Source organism: Harpia harpyja, chromosome 14, assembly GCF_026419915.1.
Source record: "Harpia harpyja isolate bHarHar1 chromosome 14, bHarHar1 primary haplotype, whole genome shotgun sequence".
Lineage (NCBI taxonomy): Eukaryota > Metazoa > Chordata > Aves > Accipitriformes > Accipitridae > Harpia > Harpia harpyja.
This window is the reverse complement of record NC_068953.1, coordinates 20,915,282-20,929,560: the sequence shown is the minus strand read 5'-3', so window position 1 is coordinate 20,929,560 and position 14,279 is coordinate 20,915,282. Positions and strand designations below refer to the sequence as shown.

Here is a 14,279-nt window from a genome sequence, read left to right as displayed (position 1 = left end):
TGTAAAAGCTCTACGTGGGAAACTCTGGACTATATAGTAGTCTATATTGTAATAGTAGCTACATCATAATGGTACATGTGGTAACTAAAACTGTGGCAGGGAGACTAAATTTCAAGTCTGCTTAAGGGCCTCCACAATCCGGGCAATCTGTTAAAGGACTGTACATAATGAATGTTGCCCTCTTCGTTGCTGAATGCTAAAAACACATTTTCACTCTCTGTCCTCTCAAACTGAGGTTGTCAAATTGGTGCCAAGTAAGAAAAGTATATAATATATATTATGTACCTTGGAAGTTGGTGGATGCTTGTTCCACTCAATTTAACTGTGTTGCTTTTGAGGACAATTTGTTCTGACCTGGAGTGAGAAGCCTGTATATGAAACAGCTGTTTTAAATATGTCACCAAAAGAACTGATATGAATTATTTTCTCTATTAATTCAAGCAACTCCGGGCAGGTGGGAGAACATGGTTACACAGAACCAGCTGATGAGAATATGGGTTCACCTGCTCGTTGATTTCCCTTCCCAACTCAGCTGAAGAAATATCTTATGTTTATATTACGTGGCTAGGACCCAAGAGAGGTGGGATTGATTCTTGTGGATGTTTTTCAGCCTTTCTATAAGACTTTGGACAGATGACCTCTTTTCTGTCTTTTTTTCCTGATGTGTAAAATGGGGATAACTGTAATCATCTGTCTAGTAGTAAGTTACTTTTTGAAAGTATTGGAGCTACAGGCTTAAGAAAGTGTGCAATATTTAACAAAGCAGGAGAACATCATGCTGAATAACACATTTGAGAAATCTGTAGCCTCTCTTCTGTTTGAAAGATGCACTTTGATTTGTTGTTCAGGTGTAATTTTGCCTGTGTGTGTCTATCCATTACTTTTCATTTTAACTGTACAAATTACCTATGTAGATTGATAAGAATGCTGAAATGCTTGTGGCCATACAAGTCATATGGCATTCTTGTCCCTGACTGGGTAAGTTAACTCTTAAATGAAAAGAAAGATGTTTTGATTTTCCTGGAAGAAGTAAAAGATTAAGAGAACTTTAAACAGTTCTTTTTTTTTTCTGTGTGTATTTCCTAGGAAAATTACTCATAAGTTAATGAGTAAGGCTGTATTCATTTAATTTCTTTTGTACAAAGCAATTCTATGTCATTTTATTTGTCAACTGTGAGGTTGGATACTACTTTGGTTATCTGAAAGCTTTAGAGCTCTGGTAAGGTATTTAAATACTTAATTTAGAGTATGGAATGGGGAGCTGTACTGGCAGGCAAGGGAAGCGAGCTCATAGTCTATATTATTTTACTTTGAGCATGGGGCATGTTTTGAAAAAGTGTAAAAATTATGTTCATTAAGACATCATCCTCATACAAATAATGATTAGATTAAAATGTGAAGCCTAACTTGCATAAATCTACTATGCAAGATCTACCTGTGAAGTGCTTGGTATGTCCTGCTATTGGAGAGGAAACATCCGATCCATCTAAAAGCAAGAAAACAGTAAGTCATTAGTTGTGTTTTGTGACCTCTCAGGCATAATTAGATACTGTGTGAGTCACCTGTGCAGTGTTATAAGGAGGTATGCTGCAGAGAATACAAATACAAAACACTCAGGCTGGTCATGAATAGTTATGCCAATTCTGATTGTAGTACAGTTTTCTGTTACATATCCTCTAAGGTACAGCAAAAAGAAGCCTGCCATTTTAATGAATGTTTCTGGTGTGTAGAGAAAGATGATATAGTCAAGCATAGGTCATCTATAGCCCTTAGTATCAGCTGTAGCATACATGCCATTATATCATAATACCATTTTATCCCTCATGATCTTTGATCAGTGCTAATGATCAAAGTTTGTGTAGCAGCCAAGAGAATCATGAGACAGTAGATATTTATAGCTTATGGCCAATTCTGACTACTCTATAGCAGCTTTCCCAGTGTTCTGTAGTTTGATTGATGTCATTGGCATGCTTCAGCATTCAGAATATATCAAATAAATTTGCCATGCTTTGAACATGAAAGGGAAGTAAAACACTGATAATTTAAGAAACCAGAAAAGTGGGGGAGATAGGAGATACACATTGCTGCATGTCCTTTGGCAACTAACGCCATACAACACTTAGCAATACAGTGCATGCATGCAAATTGCTAAGCATCCTCTTTAATGCAAGGCTTTACTTCCACTGTAAGAGTGTTGCTATTCAAAGGGGCTGATAAATGAAATCTGAACTGCATATGCTGCAATGGAGAGGAGGACAGGAGCAAGAGACAGCTGTTTGGGGTGACTGCTTTACAAGCAGAAGCCTTTCAGTTCCATCAATCAGACAATGTGAAAGGCCCAAATCCAAAGACACCAGCATCCCACCCCCTTTGATCCCAATCCTAATAGTGTGCCAGTCACTGATGGAAATGCATTACAAAGTGAGAATGGTCCATTTTCTTCTTTCCTTTTTTGAGAGTCTGTATTTATCAGATTTAACTAGTTAATGACTCTGCCCTCTCTCTTCTGTGTGCCACGAGGAATCTCGCTGCAGAGGTGACAATTTTTTATGGTCAATGGGCAGTTAAAGTGTAAGCAATCCATGGGATCTGTAGGAGCTGTTTTGCAGGGCTGAGAGTCCTGCAAAGGGTTAAGCATCGACTTGCTTCAAAATCGATAGTGAAATTATACATACATTTTCCTCATAGAGACAGTATTTGGTTGAGACCTGTGAGGCCAAGCCGAGGATATCTGGATAGCATATTGATTCTAGTGAAAGCAACCGTTGTGGTGGCCTCGTGCTGAGGCTGTGGCTCTGGTTTTAGGAAATGTGTGTTCTGTGTCTATCCCTACAGCAGCCTTTGTGTCTCTATCAGCACTTTCTGCTGATAACAAGCCTAAGTTTGCCCACTAAACAAGGCTTCCCTACCTGTGAGTCTGCAAGCACAGTTGCAGCATGTCTTTGAGCTCATGTGGCACCTTGTCTGCCCACATACAACAGTGTCCTGGTTTCAGCTGGGATAGAGTTAATTGTCTTCCTAGTAGCTGGTATGGTGCTATGTTTTGAGTTCAGTATGCGAAGAATGTTGATAACACTGATGTTTTCAGTTGTTACTAAGTAGCATTTAGTCTAAAGTCAAGGATTTTTCAGCTTCTCATCCCCAGCCAGCGAGAAAGCTGGAGGGGCACAAGAAGTTGGCACAGGACACAGCCAGGGCAGCTGACCCGAAGTGGCCAACGGTGTATTCCATACCATGTGACGTCCCATCTAGTATAGGAACGGGGAAGTGGGGGCGGGGAATCGCTGCTCGGGGACTGGCTGGGTGTTGGTTGGCGGGTGGTGAGCAATTGCACTGCGCATCATTTGTACATTCCAATCCTTTCATTATTACTGTTGTCGTTTTATTAGTGTTATCATTATCATTATTAGTTTCTTCTTTTCTGTTCTATTAAACCCATGAGTTTTGCTCCTTTTCCCGATTTTCTCCCCCATACCACTGGGGGGGGGGGGGGAGTGAGTGAGCGGCTGCGTGGTGCTTAGTTGCTGGCTGGGATTAAACCATGACAAACAGTCATGTCACCACATACGAAATACCTGTGAAGATGCTTAGGTGGACAGACTGGGAAGGGAGGTAAGGTATGCCATGCTCGCAGCTATGCCAGAAGTAGCTCTGAGTGGTATAAACTATATGGTCTTGGACCCCTTAGATTTTTGTGGTGTAAGCCTCCCATCTGTAAAATGGGCGTTACAAAATATTCCTTTGTCTGTCATGCCTGTGTAAGCGTTTTTGGATACCTGTATATACCTAGTACCTAGCCCAAGGGCTCTGACCAAGACCTACAATAATGAAAATAATACTTCTATGTGGAGAAGTGCTTGTGAGACCTGTCCCTCTGTCTGTAAAAGTCACTGTCTTATTTTTTCCAGTGTGTAACCTCTTATTATCAGGCTTTCTTACTGATTTGCAAACATGAACGTTTGTAGGTTAATAGAAATGGGCAGCACATTTCAATAATCTCTTCTGCTTTTTTCTTCTTTAAAAGTAATTTTCATGTCAGTGCGTACAATAACAATAGAGTTAAGCTATGTCATTAATTTCCATAGATGGTAGATGGAGAATGTTAAATTCTAGGCACCTGAGTGGATCATCAAACTCTTCTACCACATAATGACTCTAAATAATCATATTCATCATAATTAGTACCGCTAATAATGTTAAAAATAAACACTTGTACCTCAGACCATTAGTAACAGTAATCTTGTCATCGTCCATGAAAATTACTAGACCAGGTTATTTTTCACAGTGGGGTGCAGATATGAGATATATAATTAAAATATTAATTACATATTTGATAGAGCTTTGACTATCATTATTATATTACCATTGGCCTCATTATTATACTTTCAGTATGTTACCTTGTATATATTGTGTTTAATAAAGTGTTTAAAAGTGGCTTTGGGTTTCCAAGATCAATATATGTTACAAAGAAAAATGTATATGAATCCAGAGGTAGCGAAGAAATGGGAATCAAACTGTGGTTAAATGAATTTCTGTCATTCAGCCCTGTACTAAGAGGTGACACAAAGCTGACACAAAGCTAATCCTAGTCATAAATCCCCAAAATAGAATTTAGGTGATACTTAGGTGATATTTAATGGTTATTTTTGCCTGAGTAGATTAAATGACAAGAATACTAGTTAGCCGAATGGGAGAGATGAGCTTTAGAAACCAATGTATTCTAAAGTTTTTTTTCCTCTTTTAGGCACAAGTTTTTTCTGTTAACATAAACAGGAGGTCTTCTAGTGTACATAGGGGCAAGTAGTGCTTTTGCATGCTAAACTGAATTAGTATAAGCAAGGGGCAGGTGTAATTTGAAGATAAATAATAGTGACACAGCACATTTTGTTAAAAATGATGGTGCATTTAAGATTGAAATCTTTTGTCAGGAGTTTATTTTCTTGTTTCCATGGTGGTTAATTGTCCATTTATTCCTTACCTGTCTGTAACAGAGTTGCAGGATTGTTTGTTGCCATTATTTGAAAATTGTGTCATAATTTTTCTGTAATAAGCTGTTTCAGGTTGTTTCAGATCAGGACATACTCTAAAAGTAAATGCTTTAGAAGTAAAACACAGACCCCAGTATGGTGTCTGTATCCTTAATCCTGAAGGATTTTGAGGAGTTCTCCAAGATGCTAGTTATGCTGTCTGCTCCTGTTGCCTTCCTTTGTAACATTCAGTGGATTTCTTGGTATCTTTCAGAAACAGAAAATCTCTGGAGCTGAGGATAGTCATTGCCTCCTTTTCACTACGGGAAAGGACAAGAATGCATTTTTCCTATTTTTAAAAGTGTTTTTGCAAAATTTTCTGTGTTTTTTTTACTGTTGCATTAAAACAGTATCAAAAGAAATAGTTTCCAGAATCAACAGTAGTAGATAAAAAAAGGCTTCCAGTCAGTTTTTTTAAAGTATTTTTCTTAAAGAACCTTTAATGTACATTTATCCCAGAACACCTCCACACCTTCTGAAGCTTAAAGGATAATTAAGTAATGAAGTTACTAAACTTCAGTTTAAAAAAGAAATAAAAACACTGCCCCCTGCCCCCCCAACCACTGAACCTGGTTATATCTGTGTGGGATGGGGGAAGATGTTTTCTAAATATAAAACTGGGTTGGACAAAAGAGTTCTCTACAATTCCTGTCAATGTTGAGAAGCTTGTTCCACCAATGTGGTATGAAAGGAATGAACGTATCATTTGTTTGGGAGCAGTTGGTGGCTGTACAAATGAGGCATTTTCACTTGCTTAATTCATAAATTGGAATTAAGGGAAAAACAAAGACCCCAGGCTTACCTTCAACCCTGTGTGTGCATGCATGCCACCCTAGCACTGATTCCAGGTTAAACTTCTCATATCCTGGTGACTGAGCAAAATTTGGGGGGATGTGATCCCATTCTCGCTGTGCTGCAGAGCACTGAGGCACCCACATATCAAAGCCCAGTGTCTGTTTTTCCATGAAGATGGCATTCAGGCAGCCAGCTTTCACCACCTACCCATTAACATCTGTAAAGGTATAATATGGTGGAACTTTTTGTTGTCCTCCTCCTGAATAGTCACGTTCCCTACTCAACCTGAATCTCCTCTAATGTACAGCTTTGCACACATGGAAAGTAATTTCTTTCAGAAGTAGGCAGCAATAATAAAACCTTATCATCTGCTTCACACCAGATATTATGAGTGTGGTTGTAAATAAAACCTTATCACCTGCTTTAAACCTGATAGCATAAGCAGTGGCCGCGCTAGGATTTCTTTTTGGTTTGACCCACTTTAGTGGCTTTATTTAGTGAGACAGGCTATGGCTATGTTCCCCCTCAACACATCTGATATTTTACAAGGTTTGGGGGAGAGGATGCTTTGAATTGTAAATGAATCTAGAGCACTCCTTTTAATAGCGTGGGATATCTCCTCTGGCAAACCATTAACAGAGTCATAGTCAACACAGTCAATGTAGGGTAGTCAAATGAGGACAGTCAATAAAAGTGTAAGTGCCTGACTATCCAGAAAGTAACGAAACTCTTTCAACAGATTGGGAAAGCAGCTGATTAATAAACTTTGCCAAAATGCTATTTTGGATGCTTTCTGTGCTATAGATTACTCTCGGACAAAAAAATGCTTCGTGGATTTTTTTCAGTATTATTATTGAGACTTTTTTTATAATTTTTACATTCACCCAAAGCTACTCAGGTATGACATCCAGTGGCAGGGTTTCAAAGTTTAGGACACGAACAGGTTTTGTCATCAAATGGAATTTTCCTTATAGAAATGAGGTGTTCATTCTCAGTAACTTGAAGATAATCGTTTCCAGATTTCAGAGCTGGCATGACTGAAAGAGGAGGACTTTGGAGGAGGCTGATGAACCTAATAAAACCTCTATGAAAAATTCAGCTCTTCATCAGGTCCTCCTTGTCACTAAGGCTTATTATAGCCGCTTACTCGGGATTAGCACAGACAGAATGTGTTTAATATGTTATTAAACTAGTTGGAGTTACATTAATTTTGTCCCTATTTGTGTTAGTGTTTTGTGGAAAAACCTGAGATGTTCTATATGTACATGACTTTGTTTTGCTTAAATAAGTTTGGTAGCAGATTTTTGTTATGATGTTTAAGGCATAATTTGGGATTTTAAAATTTAATTTAAAGATTATTACATAATTCCCATCTTCCCTGAAAAAAAGGAAACTGCATCCCTTGATACTCTGAGGTATAACTGCTTAATACAGGAGTTTACTTGGATCATTTATTGATTCCTCACAAATGGTATTGTGGTAATGTGTAAGAATAGCAACAGCATATATTAAAACATCTTTATAATCAGAATAATAATGAAGGGCCTGTAGATATGAGAATCCCAAAGTTTTCCCAATGCTTTAATAAGTACTGAGCTACTGCTACAATTCCTGAATTATTCAGAGCTATAATTTGGAGTCACAAGGCTTTAGTATGCTGTAGATGTAGCATTAGTCTTCGAGGGTCATGGTAGATATTAAAAATTGTTATGGAGAGATCTAGATTGCTAATCACACAATGGCAGAAATGTTGTGTAGTGCCCTAGAATTACAAATAATTTAACAGGATCTGACCAGTGCTAAGTCCCCTCCCTCCTCTTCCCTAAAACACAGGATGTACAGCAATGCTTCTGTAAGAATAAAGGGGTGCAAAATGTCCTCAAGTGTATGTCTCAAGAATCCTATAAGCAATGGAATAAGAGGAGCAGAGCATAGATGGAAAAAAGCCTCCTCATGGACTGGAATGACAGTAACTAACCGCTACACTGAAGTTATAATTATAATTTTGTCACAAGAGTAGAGAAGTCAAGGTTTCACAAGGGAAAAAAAAAAAATCTATTTACAGAAAAATATTATGCTTTTCATTTGATAGAAAAAGTAATTATTGCAAAGGGACCCATGGAAGATCTTGAAGACAGTCACCCTCCTTTTAATAAGTGCTTGTGGCAGCTAAGTGGGGATCAGGAGTATTCTTTATCAGGTTTGCATTCAAGTAGTACTAAATATATGCAGGTAGGAATTAAATAGTATCTGAGTTTAATTAAAATTATAAAAAAAAAAAGGGGAGAAGAATGGTTGGTAGACTGCTCGACTGCATTTTAACCAGTAACCTCAGACCCTAATTAGAAATGCTTTTCATATCTCCTCCATGCAAGGGCTTAATCTGACGTGAGTCTGTGAGCGAGGGCTTGGGGGACCAGTGTTAATTCTGCATTCGATCTTGGTTTGTATGGAGGCAGGCAATGCTGATTGACCGAGTTGCAGCACAGATCCCATGACCTTGCTGGGATTTTCATGTGAGGTGTTAATTGAGAGGGTGGGTTAATCTTTGAGCATCATTGTCCCCGAGCTGAGGACAAAGTTTGTGCTCTCTGTTTCCTTACTCAACAGTATATTTGATCTCTACCTCCTCCCCTTTATAACAGTTTAGCAAGCCTGCAGAAAATTCGCTCTTGATAAATTTGTTGGTGGAGGATTCTCTCTTGCTTGTTTTGTTTGATTTTTATGATCTTGTTTTGGAGAAAGACTGGTTAACTGGGATGAAAACCAAAATATTCTTCTCCTCACTGTTTCTTCCCCCTGCCCCATCCATTCCAATGAGACTATAATATCGGGTGGGGGGAGTGACAACTTGAGATTAATTATACTAAAGAAAACTACAAGGCATGATTTCAAAGTTATTTCATCTGACTGCTGGGAAAATATAAGCTCTTTTTATTGCTCCTGAGTGGAAAGCCTAAAATAATTACAAAAACAAAGAGATGTTACAGGGGACAGAGCTTTTATAATAATATACAGGTTAGAGTTTTCATACTGGATTTGTGTAATGCAAGAAAAGACAGCCCTGTAGTTTTGCTTTTTTATAAATAATGAATGGGTTTTTTTCTTCATGTGTTTACAGGCCTGTCATTTCCGGTGTAAGGAGTAAATTTTTACTCTGGGTAGGACTAATGCACACTGGCTGACCTTAAATATGACTCCCAAGTGAGCAGGATGGTAGTTAAAAGCAGCAGAAGCAGTGGAGCTCACACAGCAAATGCTGTGAACCAGTAGTGATAAAAAAGCACAAATGATAGCTGTCCTTGACACACAGAGAATTTCTCTTACTTGTTCTATTGCACCAGCTGTAGATGAGTTTAATTACAATGCTTCAAAACTAAAACTCCTTTTGGAGTGCTTTTGTGAAGTACAGGCAAGTTTTGCAAAGCCCAGGCAGTGTGCTCTGTGCCTAGCCCTCTGCCAGACCCATCGCCCTTGGTGAGCAAAGGAAGGAGACTGTCCTGCGTGCAGTGGGAGATGGTGGGACGGCTTTGGCCCATTGAGGAGTGAATGGTGTTTGGGTCTGGTTGGATGGCTGTGAAATACATCCAGTAAAAAAGGGATGCCATGGTTTTTACATGCCTGACTTGTAGTGGTTGTGTGGCCTTCATGAGGTTGCTTCTACCTGAGCGTTGCTCTTGCCTATGCCAGAATCATTCCAGAGAAGGTCTATGGCAGGGTGAGATATTTCTGTGCAGTGCCACAAGAGAAAGTGTGATGCCTTGATGCCACAGAGTTGTGATTTGATGCAGATCTGGCCTCGTGACTTCCAAGTTTTCTTAAATAGTTCTGTGGCAAAATCACAATCCTTAGGAAATGGCACTTTATAGGGACATTGGGAGGTTGGTTTTTTTTTTTTTTCAGGAAATGGCGCCATGTTCCTGGAGAGTAACTTGTATCAGGAAGAATTTAATAGCTTCCTTGGCTGGGTGGAAAGCTACAGGTCAGCTCTTGGATTTATATCCCTATATAGGTTCCAGTTGTAGAGAGTTTCTTGTAGCAGTAGTCAGCAGTATTCTAAGCCTGTTATGCCAGATTGTATTTTTCTTTTTTAAAGTTTAAGAGTATTGATAGAAACTCAGTGGGAGCTAGGAAATGCTGGCGTTCACTTCAGTGTCTATATCTTGCTTTGAAGTGAGGCATTGGAGCCCAGCTTGCCTGAGCTTGGGATTCACTGAGAGCCAGGAGCTGGGAGAGCTGGTGCTTCTCACAGTCTTCCCTCAAGATGCTCCGACTCCGCGATCCTGGCCTTGCCTCTACCACGCTAATGCTATTAAAATCCACCCATGTGTTATCTGTAATTGCTGACCACTATCTTAAGCCACCCTGCAGTCTTTGAGGAAAATTAATTTTGGAGTTGTGAAAAGACAGAAATTTTGTTTCGCAAAGGATTTGTAGAGTTCAAAATCTGGCTTCTGTTCATACTGGAATGAAATGTGACATTTTCAAATTCTTGGCAGAGGAAAATTCTCAAAAAAGCTGCCTTTCAGATTGATCAAAATGGTTCATTCTGGGTTGGACTTGCTTGATTTCATAATCTACCAGAAAAAAAACTGAAATAAAAGTAATTTCAAAATGAAAAATCAAAAAGGTCAAAACAAATCGCCCCTCCCCCAAAACTTAAGGCAAATTGGCCTGATTCATAAACCCACTTTAGTTTTATGAATCCACATTTTCTAATTCAAAGGGAGGATATTGTTGGTTTCTTTACCTAGATTATTCCTCAGTTGCTTATGAAGGGAACACCAAAATGAAGCTGGCTTCTTGGGATCTGTACTGATTTCCAGGATTTGATGAATTTCAGTAAAATACATGTTTACGGCCTGATTGTTTTGCATGAAAGGTGAGAACTACTTCTGATGTTTGGAGCAAAAACAACTTATATGGGCTACAGAAATGCAGTCTGCTGTTTGTGTTAATCGTGGACAGTTATTGAAAGGATATCCTTAATCATTGGGGTGATGTTAATATTTTAAAGTTTTCAGAATAGTAATAGCCGGTTTTAACACTATGATTAACCTCTGTCTAAATGTAACTGCATTGGTTTTAATAATTTTGACTTGGTATAAAATAACACATAAACAAGAGTTTCTTAACTAGGTTTGGTGAAACTATGAGATTCTTAATGACTTAAGATGTTTCCCTAGCTAAGACTCAAGGCTTGTGCCCTCTTTCATTAGGAAAAAAGGAGACTTGGAACCATTCTTCCCTCCTGTCCTTACTGGTGGCTACTTAAAGACCCTATTTATGCTTTGGGGTAATTAGGTGCATTTTTGAAGTTGATAGAAGGAACAACGAGGACAATTAGGAATAGGGTGTAAGATATTTTCCCTTTTCAAGCCACAAAGACATTAATGGAAGAAACCAACAGCCCGATGTGGTGTGCTCAGGCACAACAAGGTACAGGAAAACCTGGGGGCATGCAAGTCTTCAAAGCTGGAGGTGGAGGTAGAGTAGCAGCAAAGGCCAGAATGGCTGCATGGCCCAAGAGAAGAGCTGCTTGGTTCTCCAGGCTCTGTGTAGGTCCCAATGATCTGCTGAATCCTTTTGTGTGGAAGAACAATTCTCTTTGCAGTTGGTGAAATTAAGTGATGGAGTGACCTGCAACTTGAAGCTTTTTCTGTGGATGCTGTGTCTCTGTAAGAGCGTTTGGGTTTGGCCCTTTGTGTAGTCAAAGAGAAGAGGGTTGTTCATCAACATCATCTTTATAGACTTACTATAACTCTGTATTAGGCAACTAGTAAATGTTCCCTTATGTAATTTTGGGCAAAGTAGAAAATGACTTGTGTAGCAGATGAATTATCAGTTTCATCTTTGGAACATTAGGCCTAATGGTCTTATGGTGCTTGTTTGTTGTTTTCTGTCACTGCCTTTAATCTGTTTTTTAAAAAATCCATTGATTCTGTATTTATAGAAACTGTTTCACCTCGTTGCTCTAGATGATCTTACCAGTTAAAATATGTCTGGCCTGGTGTAAGGAAGCAGTCTTATGGTATGTTCTATCTGTGTGATGTACTTTGTCTGTAAGTAATAACAAAAGGCTTCATTAGAGAGCTAATCAACTCCCTCACCTTTGAGACCTAAAGTAATCATGTATTTCAGTTGCACATCTATAAGAATGAGCCTGGTAATCGCGTGTAGGAGAAACTGTCTTTAAGCGAAGCCAGGCAAAGGTGGCAGGTGGTATAGCTGGCTTCTTCCTGTATGGGGTTTGCCTCTTAATCCTGAGCCCCTCTTTCAATAAAGTTTTATTTTGGCTTCTTGCAGAAAAAAGGTTTCGGAAGCTGGGTAAACAGAGCCTGAGCCTGCACGAAGGGGATTAAGAAGGAGAGGCAAGAGTGGAAGGGAAAATGAGGATATGACAGAGGCCATAGTGAGTTCAAACAAAATTTGGCCTGCAGAAGGCAGAAGAAATCCCACTGGTGACAGGTGCCATCTTGTGGGTCATTCTGCCACTCTGCCTCCTGCCACTTTTTATAACGAGAAGAGATAAAGGAGGTCTGGGTTCTTAGAGGCTTTGAATTGGAAAAGTAATTCAAAGGGATGTGAACATGGTTGGCTTCAGGGTTTGCATGATACTGTAAACATCAATACTTTGCTTGTCAGCACTCTATGCTATTTAAGAACGTTAAAGTCTGCTATAAATAGAGACTATGTGCGTGTCTAGAAACATGTAATCATAAATAGTATGAATGATAATCAAATTATTTTTACTTTATAGTAATGCAAATAAAATATTCATGCATCATGTAGGCCTAGGAAAGGTTACAGCCTGCAAACTGTGCTAATTAAAATATAATAGCACTGAGGAGTATATGTAAGAGTTACTAATGTCCCTATTTTCCCTCTTTCCTTTAAGATCTTATCTCTAATGAATACATAAAAATGCAATGGTTAGCTGTGTTTTTCGGGGAAATTTATTTTGAAGGACTGTGCAAAAATAATCACAGCATATACTAAGCCAAAATCAAATATGCTACGATAAAGCCTATGTAATTTTTTTAAAGGAAAAGGTAGTATTTCAGGCATGAGCCTGAATTCTGTCAAAAAATTAGAATATCATGAATTTTTCAAGGTTTCATGGTTTAAAAGATGAAATTACAACAATATTTATGTCAAACATGATCGCATATTTCAGTATTATTTTTACACCAAATTTAAGGGTCAAATTTTTCAGGAATAGAACTTGGCTTTACCAATTACTATTTTTAAGTACCGTCAGACAAAAAAGGCAAACTTGGAATTGGCCTTAATTTCCTTTTCCCATGTTCATACTGTCCAAAATATGTTGCCCTTTTGTGGACATTTATGAAACAAAATTGCATTAGGATGAATGAACAGTATGGAAAGAAAGCTTTAAGCTGATGCATACAAGAATTCTAAACATGCTGTATAGTAAGTATTTATGTAGTATTTATGCCAGAAGTCAAATAAAGGATATAATCTTATTTGGGTAGGGAACAGCAGTGCCATCCGAGAGCTCCCATCACAGCTATAGGTGAGCTCTGTTAAGAATTTGTAAGGAGAAAGCAAATCCATGAAAATATCAAGTAAATTTGACTGATTAATGCGTTTGAAAAGAATTCTTATTCCTTTGCAAGCATTCCATCATTATGAGGAATATGAAGATCATAGAATGCATTATTCTGTCCCCATGATTCACTTATCCCTGGTTGTGAATCAGTGCATGAGACTTGACTGTGAATGGCTGGAGTCAATGGCTGTATTGTGCATGGGCATAATTTGTGGTGATGGAAAGTAAGCTCAGTCTTAATATTATTTGGTCACCTAAACTTAGGAAGTTGCATAAATGTGGCTGTGCTTGAAGCTTGCTCTGTGAAACTCTTCTTTGCATGTAAAAATAAATTACGTATGTATATATTCAGACTCTTAAGGGCAGTGAAAAACTTTTGGATGTTCATTTTGCTCAGTTATTCGTGAAATTAAAAAATTATTTGTAATAAAACTTCTCAACAGTTAATTATGACATTTTAATGGGGAAAGCTTGAATTCTTTCACAGGGTTATGAAAACAAGTTAATGTTAAATGTGACATTTTCCTTTGGATTTATGACATATCTCCTGGCCCCTCCCTCACCCTACACGACGCGTACAAAAGGAGGTATTAACAGAAAAACAGAGATGTTGTGTGTTCTGTTACGAACAAGCTTTGTGATCTCATCCCAAGGTTTTACCCAAGCTTGAACTATCTGGCTTTGAGCTGGGGGAAAAGCATGTCAGCTCTCCCCCAGAATTTCAGTGTCAGGGAGAAGGGGCAGAGTGCCTGAGCTTAATGCCAGGCCCCCTTTCCTCCCCTCCACAACCCTGCTAGAAAGACAGGAGTCAGGCACTGAAAAGCATACCAGGCATTTTTAAACACAACCCTGACATTTCCTCAGCATTTCCATAGCTAAGGCTT

The 14,279-nt window shown here is 38.6% G+C and overlaps 1 long non-coding RNA gene across 5 annotated transcripts in view; it reads right to left on the bottom strand.

Annotated features, from left to right (window-relative positions):
- LOC128151177 (uncharacterized) overlaps positions 1-14,279 on the bottom strand; it is a 76,677-nt gene that overhangs the window by 49,660 nt on the left and 12,738 nt on the right. For 2 of the 5 annotated variants that reach the window (XR_008238290.1, XR_008238291.1), the window contains exons 4-5: positions 5,083-5,287; positions 1,436-1,486 (exon numbers count right to left, since the gene is read on the bottom strand). This is a non-coding gene — a long non-coding RNA (uncharacterized LOC128151177). Of the gene's footprint in view, positions 1-1,435; positions 1,487-3,496; positions 5,288-14,279 lie in introns of those variants that run through there. The other 3 variants (XR_008238288.1, XR_008238289.1, XR_008238292.1) reach the window with 2 other exon arrangements.